This window comes from Lepisma saccharinum, chromosome 1 (assembly GCF_977018435.1).
Source record: "Lepisma saccharinum chromosome 1, izLepSacc3.1, whole genome shotgun sequence".
NCBI classification, from domain to species: Eukaryota; Metazoa; Arthropoda; class Insecta; order Zygentoma; family Lepismatidae; genus Lepisma; species Lepisma saccharinum.
Genome location: NC_139229.1, coordinates 52,176,757 through 52,196,233, shown reverse-complemented (window position 1 = coordinate 52,196,233; position 19,477 = coordinate 52,176,757). Strand labels below are relative to the sequence as shown.

Genomic DNA, 19,477 nt, shown 5'->3' with positions numbered 1-19,477 from the left:
CCTTATTTATATATAATTTTCACGGGGCGTACAATATTGTCAACGGTATTATATTTGAGCGAGCCGCTTGTCGTCTAAACACTACAGCTCACAGGTCGGGAAAATCTAACATGAAAGTAGATAATACGCTTATGCCTTATTTATATATAATTTTCACGGGGCGTACAATATTGTCAACGGTATTATATTTGAGCGAGCCGCTTGTCGTCTAAACACTACAGCTCACAGGTCGGGAAAATCTGACATGAAAGTAGATAATGCGCTTATGCCTTATTTATATATAATTTTCACGGGGCGTACAATATTGTCAACGGTATTATATTTGAGCGAGCCGCTTGTCGTCTAAACACTACAGCTCACAGGTCGGGAAAATCTGACATGAAAGTAGATAATGCGCTTATGCCTTATTTATATATAATTTTCTCGGGGGCGTTCAATATTGTCAACGGTATTATATTTGAGCGAGCCGCCTGTCGCCTAAACACTACAGCTCACAGGTCGGGAAAATCTGACATGAAAGCAGATAATCCGCTTATGCCTTATTTATATATAATTTTCACGGGGCGTACAATATTGTCAACGGTATCATATTAGAGCACGTCGCTTGTCGCCTAAACACTACAGCTCGCAGGTCGGGAAAATCTGACATGAAAGCAGATAATACGCTTATGCCTTATTTATATATAATTTTCACGGGGGGGCGTTCAATATTGTCAACGGTATAATATTTGAGCGAGCCGCTTGTCGCCTAAACACAACAGCTCACAGGTCGGTAAAATCTGACATGAAAGCAGATAATGCGCTTATGCCTTATTTATATATAATTTTCACGGGGGCGTTCAATATTGTCAACGGTATAATATTTGAGCGAGCCGCTTGTCGCCTAAACACTACAGCTCACAGGTCGGGAAAATCCGACATGAAAGCAGATAATACGCTTATGCCTTATTTATATATAATTTTCACGGGGGCGTTCAATATTGTTAAGAGCGTTAGTTTTTGTAGAGCTCTCTTTTTCCATCTTTCCTCTATACAGTGAAGACACAATTAGCTAACCTAGCATACAACATACCTTCCTAATTAATATGGATATTGTCACACACTCCTCTTATTTTATACTGTTGTAAATAGAAAAGATTATGTACGGTAAATGTTTTGTACATTATAGGAAAAAAATGCAAAATATCCTCCAATTTTAATTCGAATCGAGTCGAATTTTTACATATTTCCACGCCGCCACATATTGTCCTATTTGCTTCTTTTACTTGCCTTGCTTAATTAACTCTCGCTAATTAGCATTTTTTTGGAAGAAGTCAACTAGAACAACATATGGCGGTATGAGAAATATGCAAATCAAAGAACATTTTAGCAATATATGGGCCCTAGCAATTAGCTTTCTCGACTAAGAGTACTCTTTCAAACGTCTTCTGCTGATCGTATTACTAAACGAGGACGTTTAAAATTTTTGGGTGTTGAAAAAGTTTGACCCTACTTTTTTATTTCTATTGTTTGCTAATAGATGGCGCTAATAGTACCCCCTCCCCTCCCCTCTCCCCTCTTCTCCTCTGCTGTATGGCAAATAGCACAAACATAGAAATCAAGATTTTGGAGAGCAAAACATAAAATTTGCATGCATCTGATGTCGAACCAGGAACTTTTATCTTTCGGGGAGTCAACATTATTTCTTACTCAGTCGTCATATAACATGAACGCACGCAAAGATTCACATGTGCTTTTATTATTTTGTGTTCGGTAAGTACAAGTATATTCTTACATAAATTATTGTTTAATTTAATAAATTGTAAAACTCGGAGCCTGCTAAACTAACACTCCTTCTGTATTTCATTAAACTATTGAAAGCGAATGTTGCGTGCACGCGGAAATAGCACAGAAAAAAAAACCGGATGGAAGCCATTTAAAATCACTGGGGCAAGGTCAGTATTACGAGAGCGTAAAAAACACGTGCTTCCATTCAACTTCGAAAAATAAGAATGAATATGTGCATACAGAACACATATGCTTTCTTTTCACAGTTGTAAAATCATATAAATTGTGCATGAAGTAAGTTACGAGAAGGCTCTCTCAATTAGGTACAAGTATTGTACAATTAGGTACAAATTGTTGTACAATTATTTCCCCCAGTTGCCCAGTTGGAGTTGGGGGCATAACACTGGTATTATTTGTAATCACAGTGCTTACTCATGTATTTTGTTTAATATTTTATTTCAAATTCACTGTCAGAAACTAGTGTTGCCAGTTTCTGCATGTAGGTTTACCTACTCTGTTGGTTGTCACTGTCAAGTTTTTAGTATTCGTACAGCATAAAAAGCTATAACCCCTCCCCCTCAAAAATATATACATTGTATACGCCAAGATGCCCAATAGCCTGGCAACACATCATGAAAAAACATGCCAAGAAGACCCAGTGGGTTTATAAGTCAGTGCTACCAATTCCTATTTGTAGGTTAGCTTAGCCAGTGAAAGATCATATAGTAGAATTTTTGTAGAGTGGGTGTTTGCGAGTTCCACGATAGGTTAAGTTATATCACTTAGGATCGTAAAAAAAAAGATAGGTTAAGTTGTATCACGTAAGATCGTGATATACCTACCAAGTATAAATGGGGAAAAAAATGAGTGCGGTGAAAATTTGTACTAAAACATCGCTAAACGCTATAACATCGACAAAAAATTGTCAAAATATGTCAAAAAGTAATATTCGATTGATAAAAAAAGAGGATACCTACAAAATATGATCCTCAAATAATAACGTTCAAACAGTACCTAAATAAAAAAAATGATAGGTTAAGTTATATCACTTAGGATCATAAAAAAATTAAATAATCGTAAAAAAAAGGATAGGTTAAGTTGTATCACGTAACATCATGATATACCTACCAAGTACGAGTGGGGAAAAAATGAGTATGGTGAAAATTTGTACTAAAACATCGCTAAACGCTAAAACATCGACAAAAAATTGTCAAAGTATGTCAAAAAATGATATTCGATTGATAAAAAAAGAGGATACCTACTAAGTACTATTTTGAAGCGCCCCAATAGCACTACTAGAAAGGCTAATCGGGACTGGACCCACAGTTTAAAGTGGGATCCAAATCACTATGTGCCTTCACCGGGACCCCTTGATTACAAGGCGTCGACGCTATCACTGTACCATCGGGGAGTCCCCTCATAGATCAAAGTTTCCTCCTACGACAATTATACAGAACTTAGTTATCTTCCTTCACTTGAAATCTATTCTATTGTATTTCAGCCTCAGTATTTCGTTATTACAATCCAAGGAATTGTATTCTCCTTAAATAAAAATAAAAGCATTGGAAATAATCTCACAAAAACAAAAATTATGGTGTTCAAAACGGATATGTATATGGAAAAGACGAAAGGTGGATTTCACAGGGCAAGAATTGGAAAGTGTGAAAAGAATAAAATACTTCGGACTAGTTTTCACTATGGACAAGACATATGCAAACGGTACAAGGAAAGGCTGGGGCAATGACAAATGAAATAATGCGGACAGTATGGAAATTGGAGAAATATGATACATTTTGTGGAAAAACTATACCGTACATTATTAATAGGGTCAATAGGGTACGGGAGGGAGATATGGGGAGCGAAGGGGGTGATGTACTAAACAGAATCCAATGTACATTTTACAAGAGGGCTTTGCATATCAGCATGGGCACTGCAAACTGCGGCGTACTACGGGAACTTGGACTGGTAAGGGAGTATACGTGGGACATGTTGAGAAGGGTTAAATACTGGGCGACATTAATATCGAGAAGGGAGAACTCGTCTGATGCAACGGGTACAAGGGGAGGAAATGGGAAAATGGGCGAAAGAGATGAGAGGCAAACTATACGAAACTGGACTGGGATGGATCTGGGAGAGGGGACACGTCGACCAGGGGACATTGCAATTAGTGAAACAAAGATTAGAGGATATAGATAGGCAGGAAATAATAGCGGAATGTGAAAATAAGAGATCGCTCGAACTCCAAAGAAGGGGATCGCGGGAATGGGGACAAGGGTGGCATGGACGAGGCTGGGGGGATGGATACACAATACAGTAAAAAATGAGGAAGGGAAATTTGAATGCGTATTATGCAATGGTGATGATGGGACAGAGCATTTATTCTTATGTCAGGACGCGCGCGTTCTGCAGGAGGAGAAGCTACGCAACATAAGCTTGGAAAGAGTGTTCGAATCAATTGTAGTGCAAAGGGGCATGGAACTATTGAAAAAAGTGGGTGTGTATTTACAAACATTTAGGAGGAAAATAAGTGCTGTAAAGAGGCGGGATAAGGAAGAGGAATATGTGTTAATTTACCAGAACTGCAATGTTAACATCTATACGGAATGTAACGGATAAGTGTAGTCTGTAGGGAATCATAGTTATGTAATAAGAATAGATGTAGTGCGCACAGCCGATGGCTCGCACACGAGATGAGCAGTAAATACTTATACAATGTTTTTACTACTTCCTAATAACATTCACATCTGTACACCCTTGATGTAAAAATTAAATAATAATAATAATAATAATAATAATAAACCCTATCCGTCGGTCCGTTTATCTTTCCAACCTATAGAGCTGAGACTATGTTTACAAGATAAATCTCGGACTCGGACACTCCACGATGTTTTGGCTCCTCCTTCCATCTTCTCTACCTGCCCTTTTACTTGATGGTATTCAGGATTGTTTTAGTATCTGGAGTGCCATCGTAACATAAAGTTATTAATCTGGAATAAATTGAAAAGAAATGGGTAGTATTGCTGTGTTTCGAAAGAGTATTGAAAATAAGTTTAAGTATTCAATTCATTCATTACTCTTTCTAGAATGGTCTTCTTTTGACTTAATACACGCTTATCAACGTTTCTAATTGAAATACTTTAATCCAAGCAAACAAGTATTTGCAACTGATTAAATATTTTGCTTTTATTTTTTCGAGACGAGACGAGACTTTTCAAAAGCCGTCTCGTCCCGTCTCGAATTTCAAAAGGTTTGTCCCGTCCCGTGAGCAACACTATGCAGGATGCAGGTGTCCTATTTTTATTGCCGGTGACTGTACTAAAAATTTGATTGGGGAAATGACTGTATACAATACCATCAAACTATGATGCCATCCAACTAGCGTAAGAAATAGCCACGAACATTTTTAAAGTATTAACGACTGTGGCATAGGTAAACGAACTAATATCATTTTTATGATTCAGTTTTAAAAAATATAGCCTATATTCCTTTCCCGGATTCTCTGGAGTAAGAGAACGCGAACGCGTTCTGTGCGCATGTTGAAGTGTGTGCGCCTCGTCCAATGAACGCGCGGAGGGCAGGGGCATCCACGGGAGGGAGCGACTCGACTGCTCATTCGCGGTCCAGTAGTTCTGTAGTAAACATGTCAGCTCGCAAGTCTAGGGGAACTCTGCATTCAGGAGAGTGCCTCATAGTGTTGAATGTGTTCGAGAACAACTTGTTTGAAAAGTTGAAAACACATGGTTTTTTTTTACAAATGTTTAAAACGTTTAAAACAAAGTGTTTTAAACATGTTTTTCAGACTTGTTTAAAACACATTTTGATACATGATGTTTCATAGTTTGTGGTTATTTGCATGTTTTTTGAAAATGTATGTTTAAATTTGTTTTAATTTTGTTTCTGTTCTTCGTAGCATCAAAAGACAAATAAACGTGCAATATTATTTGTTATTTGTGTAAAACAATACACTGGCCACTGTTAAGAATAAAAGAAGAAATTGACAGCAGAAAGCGTTTTGCTTTACGGCCGTTACACCGCGCAGCACTTCGTTGCTTTCATCAGGCACCCTTCCCCACCTAGAGTCGTTTTCACGTTCAGAAGACACAATGGGCTCTTATGGGCAATGCTTTTCTTATGGGAAATACGAGCGCGCTGTTGTCAAATTTCTGGATTTACAAATTTAGCTTAAGTAAAATCGGTACCTGCAGTTTTGCAGGAAATTTTGTAGAGAATACGATGGTGAACACAAAAAACTGGTAACTTGCTTACATAATTTTAGATAAATTAAAAACGCAAATTTTCTGTGAAAACACAATTTTTACATTGTTTTCATTCCTAACGTTGAAACATGCCGTAAAATTGAAGCTTTCATTATGAAAAAAATTGACACTGTTTTTTAATTGTCATAGGTGACGGTGGTACTCAGAATTTATCAATACTTTAAAGCATATTTGCATTAAAAAATATTCAAATAAAGTATGTGGAGATTTTTTATATTCGTGCAGTAGAAAATGTCGTCGCTGGCCATTTTTTGTTCTGTAATTCCAAGTAAAAACTTCCAGCGACAAAGTTGTGGAGAAAATAATGAAATTATTTTTTATAACCACTCAAAGGTTCCCAGAAATATTACTTCCATGCATTTGGAGTTTCTTTTTAACCCGAACCGCGCGCGAAGTAAGGAGACGTTGTCTGGCCATCTTGAGCTGACTCACCGCAGCATTCCGGCTAATGTAATGATATAGTGGGGGTTAGTTGTGATCACTCGCGATATTTAAATTGGAAAGCGGCTGCGCGGCAATTACAACTTTAGACAATATTTGAAGCCTCACACTATATATTACAAGTTACAATTTGCGTCGCCCTTCTCGATCGACAGTGCAAGAGTCTACGAGCAATGCCGGCGATAAACGCGAGACAAAGCCCTGTAATACAATATGCACACAAAATAGATATATATACATAAGCGTATGCATAAGGTCAAAAGGGTCCACCAACGAATGGCACGCCGTGCTTTCTCCGTTGCGTTAATTTGTCCTCACAATTTTCTATAACACTAACTCTATTTGTCTACCGCGTCTACAATTGACAAAATGGAACCTGGATTTCAATCATCTCTTAAACTCGTGTCTTGCGTTTTATGCACGCATTCATTTGTTTAATACCATTTTTAAGTAAGGCAAAAGGTCAATTTGTATTTGTGAATCATCAACAAGACAACTACGTTAATCAATTACTATATGTATTTCAAGAACACCAAAAAGCTCGTAAAATAGTCAAAACAGAACAATCAGCGTAAGCCAAAACACTATTCACTTGAACGACGTGAGAGCACGTCAAATTTACAAACACGTCCTGCGTGTACAATTAATTTACAACAGTTAACGAGCATCTTTCAATCATGCGTAACAAAAATGCATATGCATGTATTACTTAAATCCAATTAAACAGTCCACATTAGACAATTAACAAATACTTCCCAATTATTTGCCATATATGTTAATTGCGTTGCAAGTCTTCATTTAGATTTTACCCTGATGTGCCTTACGGCGTTATTTTTGCCATTCATTAACATTAACTCAATTCTCCCGATTTAAATGCTACCGAGAAAGGGGCAAAGGAGGGAAGGAACATGCGTCCCGGATAAGGTGATATACGTTGCAGAGAACACGTAGATTCCTTTTGTTCGTATGCAAGAAAATTTAACCAAAGTCTTAGTTCGTAAAATCGGAACGTCGAATGGGCGGAGTGATTATACCACGTCGACCACAAATGCAATTGTTACGTTCGTAGATTCAAGTAAATAAATGCGCGCAGGTCAAAAGTTCAATTTTTAGAACGTAATAAGTCTTTGTGCGACGGGAACAAGATGTGAATCAAAATTCAAATTAATAAATCACCCAATTCACTTTTTGACCATTTTGGCGAACAATTCTTGTCCTTAATTCACGTAGGAGGACTAATGTAAAAATATTAGTATAGACTTTACTTTTGATAAAAGGGGGGGGGGGACGATCTGGAACGTTGGCACAATTATAAAGTTCTTGTAGCACAGCAGAGAGTTTACGTACCTATTATAACAGAAAAGTTCAGCCTCAAAAAGGTCCTGCCATGCCGCACTCCAATCACCGTAATTATTCCCTTAGATGCAGTCCATTTTACGAGTCGCGAGCAATGAAGGCTTCCGTCTTCGCAGGCCTCAGGCTAGGTACGTCTCTCGCTGGCTTCTCGTGACCAAAAGGGGGAGTGGTCAAGTTCCGTTCCAGTCAGTATCAGCTCCTCTGTTGCACTGTGTGCGGTTTACGTCCAGCCGTGTATACCGAGTGCTCCGCGAGAGGCAGCACCGGTCGAGCAATCGAGGCTAGCGGCCTCGATGGCCGAAAATTGTACTATTTTTTTTACGTCAATTTTCACCTTTTGTAGAGTTTATAATATTAAATATTAAAAACGTTACAAATGCCCCCTGACTTGCAAAAAGATAGAAACAACCCATCCAAAATAAATATACACACTAAGTAATGTAAGTACAAATAACAAAAAACACTCATGGAATTAAATACCAAATTCCAAAAATAAGGAGTTCTTCCTACGGAGTTGATCAATACACAAAAGGGTCTGACATCCCAAACTTGGTAATCATTCCAAGAATTAATCACTAAAAAGGTTCATAAGGATGCATAAAGCATACAAACATAACTCGTAGCATGACGGAGAAATAAGTCATATTACATCGTGTTCGCCTCCCGGCCAAACACCTAGATGTATGAATCCTCACGAGAATCTTGCTCCGAACAATCACACACACATAGCGCATTTGCAGTTACCATGGGAAATCCGTATAATACCAATGATGGAATGAAAAGCATGCATCCATGGCGATGAAAAGATTGTTGGTTCCATAATTATTCACTGGTAGTAATTTCCATCCTCGTAGAGCAAAAAACATAGAAAGAAAAAAAAGGAACGAAATCAAATACTAAGTAAGGAAAGAAAGAAGAAGGAAGGAATAGGATAGGAAGAGGAGAAAGGTTACTACAGGAAGGAAACAAGGAGGTAGCATTTTTACAAGTTTTACGGAGAATGAGGTATTACCATTGGTTAGAACAAAGTACACAAATTTCATATCCCAGAGAGAACATATTAATTCTCTCATAACATACATTTACCACAAAAATAATTGGAATTACTCTGAAATACAACAACAAAGAGTAATACTCTTAGATATATATACTTACATACACTGTATATAAACTCATTAAAATCTGTATATATATATTAATTCAATATCTGATAACACTGTAAGAAGAGAACAAAGAAATGCATGGGAAAAAGCATGGTCTAACTTAATACAAAAACTTCATTGACCGAAGGCTTGAGAGGATTGACGTTGTAAAGCAATTTGCGAATCAGCCAAATCGTCAAGGTTATTGACTGTAAGGTAATTATGAAGGACGCGTATGCTAATTATGACCCCCTGAATTTGAAGAATTAGGTCGACGGCGGCACGTAGAAATTTGATGACCTCTCCGACGACAATACGTGCAAAAAGGGGAGGTATCCCGAGAAACAGTGTTCTGCGGGGTATGGGCGACATGTGCCGATAAGTTAACTGAAGTGTTCCAATGATCAATTTTACTAATTTCAAGGGAAAAATTTTTCTTGGCATACTGAGTCTGTAAAAGGGTTGGGGGAACAAATTAGGGTGCAATGGCGGAACGGGAGGGGCTGATGGTACAACAAAATTAGCACCCACCGAAGGTGGCACAACAGGAAAGGACAACGCCGTCTGGCATCCAGCGTCAAGAACTTTACTCTCCTCAGGAGGGGCCATTATAGGGACACCCTATATAATGTTAAACGGGGAAAAAAAACTAATTGATCTAAAGGGGGGGCAGAAAATTTAAAAAGATTACAGACCAAAATGAGAAAAAAAAGGGAGGGAAAAAAATATTAATGGGAGGGAAAAAAAATTCGATGTACCACAATGTCAAGACTGCAGCAAAGGTAATGTTCACACAACAGATCGATTGCAACCGTGCTCTGATACCAATTTTGTAATGATATAGTGGGGGTTAGTTGTGATCACTCGCGATATTTAAATTGGAAAGCGGCTGCGCGGCAATTACAACTTTAGACAATATTTGAAGCCTCACACTATATATTACAAGTTACAATTTGCGTCGCCCTTCTCGATCGACAGTGCAAGAGTCTACGAGCAATGCCGGCGATAAACGCGAGACAAAGCCCTGTAATACAATATGCACACAAAATAGATATATATACATAAGCGTATGCATAAGGTCAAAAGGGTCCACCAACGAATGGCACGCCGTGCTTTCTCCGTTGCGTTAATTTGTCCTCACAATTTTCTATAACACTAACTCTATTTGTCTACCGCGTCTACAATTGACAAAATGGAACCTGGATTTCAATCATCTCTTAAACTCGTGTCTTGCGTTTTATGCACGCATTCATTTGTTTAATACCATTTTTAAGTAAGGCAAAAGGTCAATTTGTATTTGTGAATCATCAACAAGACAACTACGTTAATCAATTACTATATGTATTTCAAGAACACCAAAAAGCTCGTAAAATAGTCAAAACAGAACAATCAGCGTAAGCCAAAACACTATTCACTTGAACGACGTGAGAGCACGTCAAATTTACAAACACGTCCTGCGTGTACAATTAATTTACAACAGTTAACGAGCATCTTTCAATCATGCGTAACAAAAATGCATATGCATGTATTACTTAAATCCAATTAAACAGTCCACATTAGACAATTAACAAATACTTCCCAATTATTTGCCATATATGTTAATTGCGTTGCAAGTCTTCATTTAGATTTTACCCTGATGTGCCTTACGGCGTTATTTTTGCCATTCATTAACATTAACTCAATTCTCCCGATTTAAATGCTACCGAGAAAGGGGCAAAGGAGGGAAGGAACATGCGTCCCGGATAAGGTGATATACGTTGCAGAGAACACGTAGATTCCTTTTGTTCGTATGCAAGAAAATTTAACCAAAGTCTTAGTTCGTAAAATCGGAACGTCGAATGGGCGGAGTGATTATACCACGTCGACCACAAATGCAATTGTTACGTTCGTAGATTCAAGTAAATAAATGCGCGCAGGTCAAAAGTTCAATTTTTAGAACGTAATAAGTCTTTGTGCGACGGGAACAAGATGTGAATCAAAATTCAAATTAATAAATCACCCAATTCACTTTTTGACCATTTTGGCGAACAATTCTTGTCCTTAATTCACGTAGGAGGACTAATGTAAAAATATTAGTATAGACTTTACTTTTGATAAAAGGGGGGGGGACGATCTGGAACGTTGGCACAATTATAAAGTTCTTGTAGCACAGCAGAGAGTTTACGTACCTATTATAACAGAAAAGTTCAGCCTCAAAAAGGTCCTGCCATGCCGCACTCCAATCACCGTAATTATTCCCTTAGATGCAGTCCATTTTACGAGTCGCGAGCAATGAAGGCTTCCGTCTTCGCAGGCCTCAGGCTAGGCACGTCTCTCGCTGGCTTCTCGTGACCAAAAGGGGGAGTGGTCAAGTTCCGTTCCAGTCAGTATCAGCTCCTCTGTTGCACTGTGTGCGGTTTACGTCCAGCCGTGTATACCGAGTGCTCCGCGAGAGGCAGCACCGGTCGAGCAATCGAGGCTAGCGGCCTCGATGGCCGAAAATTGTACTATTTTTTTTACGTCAGTTTTCACCTTTTGTAGAGTTTATAATATTAAATATTAAAAACGTTACACTAATCACCACCAAGTTTTCCAGTTGTTATTTTATTTCCATTCATTAAAAATATGAACTTCATACAGTTTGTTATAATAGAATTGAAATTACTTACATTTAATAATTGACAATTATTTCCAATGCTGCTGTTGTGAGCAACATTAGTGCTGTCGCAAATACACGTTGTTTTCGTTTACATTACTGTCGACATTAATACTGAAATGAAGATCACCTTTCAGTTTCCAACGTACACATAAATTCATAGACACCATATTAACCTTTGCAAGGCTTTCCAACACGTGACAAAATATGGGGCTTCAAGATAGAAATATGACATGCCTTGCTTGAGTCATTCACGTCTTATCAGTTCACGTGGGCCATAACTCATTTGTTTGTTTGGGTTGCAACTTGAATTTAACCCATGTGCCAGGTTTCGCTTACTTGAGTGAGAGATCTGCTTTGGTGTGTTTAGACTTTTTCCCTCTCCCGAAAAAGTGTTTTCAGTTGTGTGAGCTCTCAGTGATTTTTACTTTTTTAAGTGATTTCTGAAGTGTCATGTTCGTGCATTACACTCGCGTGTGTAGTGATCGCAATGGATCATAGTAAAAAAGGTAACTGTAACGTTCACTACATATAATTATCATTATATATACAAAATATGTAACGCCCGACCCTGTGGCCGAGTGGTTAGCACATCGCGCTGCGACGCTAAGGGTCCCGGGTTCGAATCCCGGTCGGGCTTGGTTGTTTGTGAATGTCCATTCTTCAATTTTCATCACTCATCCCCATCTTCGCAAATTAGCCAAGAGGCACAAACCGCGAAGTAAAATAAACTAAATCAATCAATCAATCAAAATATGTAACACCTTCATTGTGAAGGAAGGTCATCTTTTCCCGGCGACATGAGCTAGCGCTGTATTGGCAACACTGTGCGGTTTCTCCATAAGCGCCGTTGTGTCTTCTGAACGTGAAAACGACTCTAGTCTGGCCCCGCCCACAAGCTTTCCCCTCTGCGCGTCGCTACTCCAGAGAATCCGGAAAAGCAGTATAGATGTACGGTGCACATAACTAAAATTCATAATTATATATTTTTATATTTTTATGTATGATAAAATATGAATGAAGCTAACGTTGAGAATATAATGACAGCCGTTATTAGGAGGAAGAGACCGAGAGTGGGAGAGTCGCAGATATGGAATCTGGGAAGTTTCCTATACTATGTCTGGGCAAAGAGAGCAAAGAAGCTCAGTGTGGGATAGGGAAAATGTGTGAAAGGGGACTACTAAATAAATAAATCTGGAAAAAGTTTAGGAATCACTTATGTAAGAGTTTAGTGATATACTGTAGTGAAACAGTGCAACTGTAGTAAAAGTAATGGAAAGGAAGAACGGTGTTTGTGAACTCCTAAGCAGTGTGAATGAGAAAGTAGACTGAGAGGAGGAGGGGTGTAGGAAACTAACATTTTTTTTATTCTTGTATGGTATGCACAGCTGTAAAGGCTCATACTTGAAAATAAATTCTATTCTATTATCTTTATTACGTTCATTATGTTAGTTTTTCCATCTAGTTTAGTTCCCCCTTTTATTTTTTTATTACCTATAGGCAAGGATCTTTTGTAAGACTGACTGTGAAGCTGTCTATTAGACAACTTAGTGTTGTAATTTCCATAAAGGAAAAGTTTGAAAACATCTAGCTTAATTCTGTGGTTTGCGCCTTAAGCATCACGCCTTTGTGCAGAAAGATGTTACACAAAGTTAAACAAAGAAATGGTTTGAGGCGAAGTAATATACTGTGCATTTTGCTACCACCACATAACCGGCTCCTCATTCATAGTCTTCCTTTTTGTCTCGGCTTCGAAATGCAATTACGAGCTTTAAAGCTAATTTGTTGGCTCCCGTAGAGAAAGTAATTAATGGTGTGTGTTTTCTCCCCTAGTTGGTGCACCCACAGCAAAAAGTTATTGGCACCGCATTAGACAAGGCATCCGTTAGTGCACCGTGCTTTATAATCGCGTAGTGTTACGGGTGCCACATCAGTAAGCGAATTTCCCGTACCAGCCAGTCGACCAGATATAGTATCAACGTTCACGGATAGAGCGAAATGTTTACGAGTGTACAAGCCGTAATAACTTCTGTCTGCTGCTGCACTTTGCGTAGGATGGGCTTGTAAATGAATGGAACGTGGCAACTTCTGTCTGAGGCTCGTTTCTCATGTCCTGTTAAGTCGCTACTCCCTCTCAGTGTTGCCACACGAAGGGAAATTTCCCTTTTGCAGGGAAATTCTGACCGAATTTAAAGGGAAAAGGGAAATTTCATGAAAAAATTACAAAATTTCATGGAAATTTGAAGAGATCAGGCTCAATACTTTGTTTGTTTACTTTACAACGCTTTTCTACTACTTCGGTTAATTGCGACCATAAGGGTGAATGATGACTCTATGGAATATATGATGGATTGAATTGTTATTTTAAGTTCACTTTATGCGCAGAAAGGCTAATCGGAACTAGACCTACAGTTTAAAGTGGGATCCGAACCACTGTGCAATGTGCCTCCACCGGGTATCGAACCCGGGACCCTCTTGAAACAGATGATGGAACAAACCCGATTGCTTATTCGGAGTTCGGACCTGAAATATCTGGCTCGGTAGCAAGAAGACTAGCGTTTAACATGTATGTGATTTTTTTTAATATTGTCATATATATTAACATGGGTTAACGAAAATAATGCAACTACTTCTACTACCAATTATTATTATTGCAGAACCGCGGTGGGTGCCTCCCCGATGGCGTTGCCTTGTAATCTAGGGGTCCCGGGTTCGATACACGGTGGAGGCACATAGTGGTTCGGATTCCACCTTAAACTGTAGGTCCAGTCCCGATTAGCCTTACTGTGCATAAAGTGGACTTAAAACACCAAATCAAATCAAAGAACCGCGGTGGTCTAAAGCCTGTTCGGTGAAAGAACGCACTTCAAAATTCTACTTTTGTCTTTTTTTTGTCTTTTCCGTGGAAACGCAGGGAGGGTCACATGAGCCGCTGAACCAATCGGCTTTGTCCAGTTGCCGTCGTGAGGAGAAATTCTCGTGGTATTCTTCGTTGCCAAGAAGCAAGCGAATGGGTCTCCGATTCCCTGCCTCTCCCTGAAATGCGAGCGAAGGGTGCATGTTGACAGCAAAAGGTGTCATGTACGACTGGACAAAAATCAGGCGTGTAGCAAGTAGCATCATCATTTTCCCCCCGCCCCCTTGAAACTCCCACAACTGGAGGCGAAACGTCTGGGTTTCCTGAAGTTTATTAATTGCCTTTAGTCGGTAGGGCGTCTGACTGCCAAGTCGGATACCTGGGGTGGCTGATGTAAGGTCGGAATTTTTCCGGTCTTGTCCCCGCGTAAAGCTGCTCTGGGACTTACCCAGCCTTAAATCAATGGATACCTGGGGGTAAAATCGGCCGGAGCGTGGTGCTGATCATATCACCTTCAAAATGGCCGAGATCGAGAATGATCTTAACCTTATTATTATATGGTTTCTTTAGATGAAGGGAAAATGTGCGAAAGGGGGGAATTTTGTCCCTTAAAAGGGAAATTGTGCCTTCAGACTGTATCAACACTGCTCCCTCCTCATATCATTAAGTGCTGGTATTCGACTGTTTTGCCCAGTTCCTTCGCCGTCATTGTATAGGCATTGCGTGGCGCATGTGCGTGCCTAATGCGTAACCACATAAACATTGACTGGGTGCGTCCCCCACCGTCACCCTCCAACCCCCTTGCGTAGCACAGGTCAAGTTATTTGATTGCATAGCGGCATGGAAAAGAAAGAGGAGAAGAAAAAAAAGACGACCTCAGGAAATACGGCGGAAGGCGTTCGTTAGCTTGAATCATGCTTCGTTGTTCGTATTGACTTTGGATGGGGGAGGGAAAAAGTGACCCCTTGACTCTTGACCACGTTTATATACTCCTCGTGGTTCCTGTGGGTGGGGAAAAGCTGTCTTTAATGTTACAAGACCCTGTTTGTTACCAAAGGTTTACTTTCTCCAGGTTTACTTTACCCAGTGCCTACTAAAAATGGAAAATGTATGTGCATCTCCCAAAGCGGGGTTTCTCACCGAAGTGACGAACGATGCACTGGAATCTCCAGTATGTTATAAATAGACCTCGGATTTTAGGCTTTTAACCAATTTTTTCCTTTGCAGGTAAATAAGAAATAACAAGTTATATCGGCGTTTCATAAAAAAAAAAAACGAAACAACTGATTAAGTTTTATAGTGCCTAAAAGAAACTATTTTGCTTGTTAGAACCTATTTTAGGTTTATGTGCCTAAATTAAACCTTTTTTTAGTTGTTTTTTTTGTTTTTTTTTTAGGTTTTACAGGATTTTTATATCTCACAGAGGTATTTACTAGGTTTGGTGGCGAAATAATTCAATGACTGGCGTGTTTGAAACATGTTTTCTGTCGATTTCCCTCCTTCCAAGTATATAATGTTTATCAAAGCTTTAAACAAAACAAAAATGTCTGACGTCACTGTTACCTGCAGACAGTGGTAGCGAAATGGGCCAGTTCCTTCCTACTTTTTACCCCTGCACTATAGACTTTCAATGCTAAGCCTTACCTACTAAGATAAAGTTAACTGTCCTAAATTTTAATTTGAAATTCTTTTACAAATAACAATTTTTCGTAGATTAGTATATTTCATAACACTTTGATTGATTGATTGACTCGCTTTATTTTACTTCGCTTTTTGTGCCACTTTTGGCTAATTTGCGAAGATGGGGATGAGTGATGGCATACGATATTGCATTAATGTTCGATAATGCATTGCTAACTGGTTACTGAAACATAACACAGGTTACAAGTGCATGTTGGATATTCGTCATTCGTTTATAGTTCTCAGGCTTGGAATCCTGTGAATGACTGTGATTTTATTTCCTCTCTTTATTTGGCAGAATGAGGAATGAAAGCTATCATTCATCGACATGTAAATTTCGCCTTCTAAACGACAATGATTTCAGGTCAATTGTGAAGCTGGAAATACTTGTCCTAATGTATGTGATCATTCCGGCGTAATTAACACTTGAATAACATTTGTTTGTACAGTCAAAGCCATAAGTATTTTTATATATTTGCGACGAGTAAAGTCACAAGCTATGAACATTGTATATTAATGAAATCAAGCCATAAGTTGTAGCATTTGGACATGGTAGTTTGGGACCATAAGGAATTTCTGGTTCCTGGTTTGATGTGTACACTAATGTGCAAAATTATGTCATAACAGTAGAGAAAACAAGATAATCATTCATACAGTTTAGATTGACTTGAATATTAGTAATGGTATTCTGGCCCAACTGTTTGAGCCATATTGAATGTTGATTTTCAAGAACCTAATCATATCTCATGTACTATTGAGTACATAAGTATTTTAAGTCGAATGTGTGACATCTCACGTGGTATGATTTTGATTTATGAAATACATTCATAAGAATTTAGCTTGATAAATTTCAAGTTGTATGTCAATAATAAAATACATATGTACTGAGTTGACTTTTAACCTACAAAAGATTGTATCACCCAGTGTGTCTTTGACCTATTTCTGATATAATCTGTAAGAATCTCTTCCAGGGGGGGGTGCGTCTCGTGGTTTCTGGGCATAAGCTGAAATAGGGGTAAATACATGAGTGCATATCTGATTGCATAACGACATAGTATGGAATTGGAGATGTGCATGTTACAGGGACATTTGTACATTTTGTCCGGATGTTTAATTTGCAAATCATCTAGAGGATAAAGTCTACGAATCATTAACTCTTGCAAATTCAAACATATCTATTGATGTGCGCCTATTTGCATGGCCTTGGATCATAAATATTATAATACACAAATTTCCATAATAATTTGTGAGATATTCTGAGTATACGTATGAATGCCTCTCCTGTCTAAATAGGAAGGGTGTTGAGTTTTGTCCCATCACATCCGACCGAGGTATGCACAGAATCTTCTCATTTTATGCAAAATATATAATATAAGGTTAACATTGTATTTCTTTACGGGTGTATACTTACTTTGTTGTTCAATTCAGATTGATAGAGGTTTTGTCGTACTGTAACCCTCCTGTCAGCGTTACCGGTGTTACCAGGCATGTCATCCAAGAAACCATTGGTGATGAAGTTATGGAAATAGGGAAATAATTAGGTCTGTTGGGTTTCTTCGGACGCACGTGGGTTCAGGTATCCTCACCAGATTGAACCCATTAAATCTGCTTGTATCCGGAAATTATACTTGAATTTTATCATGGTCCTAGAGTGGCCACCCTGGACTAGTTGAATAATTCGACAGAATCCGTTGTTTGGTGGTTTAAAGTACTGAAGCAAAGGGGGAAAAGAGCAATTAGGTGCTAATGCAGTTTCTTCATTTTACTTCAAGGTTACATAAAACACGCACACCGCAAGGTTTTTCTGAAAAAGCTACAAAAGCTATAAAAAAATACTAAAAATGCCATAAAGGCCAAAAAGGCTGGAAAATGCAAAAAATAAAATGTTTTCTGGTTCTAATTGAACGGAAACGCGACTATTATATTTAGCATTGTCTTGAAGGTTCAGGAAAAAATATGTTTTTTGATCAACTTCCGAGCCCTAGTAATAAACATCCACTGCGCATGCGCGCTGCCTGCGCAGATTGAGACCACATGATGCACGCTGTTGACAAAACGGCCGCACCGATCGACACTCAAACGACACGTGCAGCTTAGTTCGGCACGAAAGGTTGAATCATTTCTGAAGGTTCGTTTCCAAGTTACACATGTCGCTTCGGACTGAAAGCTCCCTAAGGTCCGCACAGAGAGGTTTAGCGAAACTGACCCATAGTTTAATCTAAATCTCTGCAATGTGTCCCCACCGAGAATCGAACATGAGGTCCCTTGCAAGATTGAAGACTTAACGTCGGCATGTTAAAGTATTATAAAATGGTCTGGAGAGTTATTTAAAAATATACAAAATTTGATAATTTGGTTTGGAATGAGTGGGGATCCTGTATTTCGCCTATCATCATTTTTGTGCGAACTCATGGTCGCTGCTAACCTAATATGGAAGAGATTTAGCGTATAGTTTTAAGTGACATCCGAGCCACGAAAATATTAACCTGTCTGGAATTGAACCCAGGTAATGTTATGTGAAACGTAATACTACACTTCTAAATTTCTTCCGGAATCTAACTGTAAAACTTAATTCATCATGGTAATTAATTACCCTGCGTGACCCATGTGCATATAAGAATTGTTTGAAGAATTGATTTCGATTAGCTTGCATATAAACTGTTATCAACTCCACAGAACGTATGAGGTGAATTGAAGTTCTGGTAGAACAGATCAAATATCTTATAAGTTTGTAACTTGTTACCTCACTAGTGGAGGAAACTGAAACTCCTCTCCAAAATCTAACGGAGACCCTTCCCAGTAGGACATGAAGTTATTCGTTAAGAAAGATAATGTAATAACAGAAGATAGGAAAATAACAAATAAAACAATTTTTTATATTTCTGAGCTATTTCAGCAGATCTTTATTGAAATAAACAGGACACATCCATCTGACACATTTGAAAATAATGCATCATTCTTTTTTTTGTTTGCAAGCCTTACTTTAAAAATGCAACAATAAGTAATTACATACTGTATAGAAATATATATTCTTTTCCACGCGAAATGCATGGTTTATTCGTACTGAGGTGAATTAGTATGTTGCTATTAACAAGCTGACTATTGTACTATTACTGAATCTCTAGGAGTTTAATATTGTAGAGAATGAATATTACATTTATTACTATTGTCTATTAGAAAGGCAGCATGATGCCTACATTTGTTTAAGGCTAGAAAATTCCTGATGTAATTATCTTTTATTTAATTTGCTCTTACTAATTAATACATCGTTGATATCGGCACTTGGAAGTGACACGCAAGTGTTGCAAGTTATTGCTCTTGG

The 19,477-nt window shown here is 38.5% G+C and overlaps 1 protein-coding gene across 2 annotated transcripts in view; it reads left to right on the top strand.

The window, feature by feature from the left end:
* Positions 1-19,477, top strand: part of MED20 (Mediator complex subunit 20) — a 536,245-nt gene that overhangs the window by 98,042 nt on the left and 418,726 nt on the right. The gene's annotated exons all lie outside the window — the stretch shown is intronic.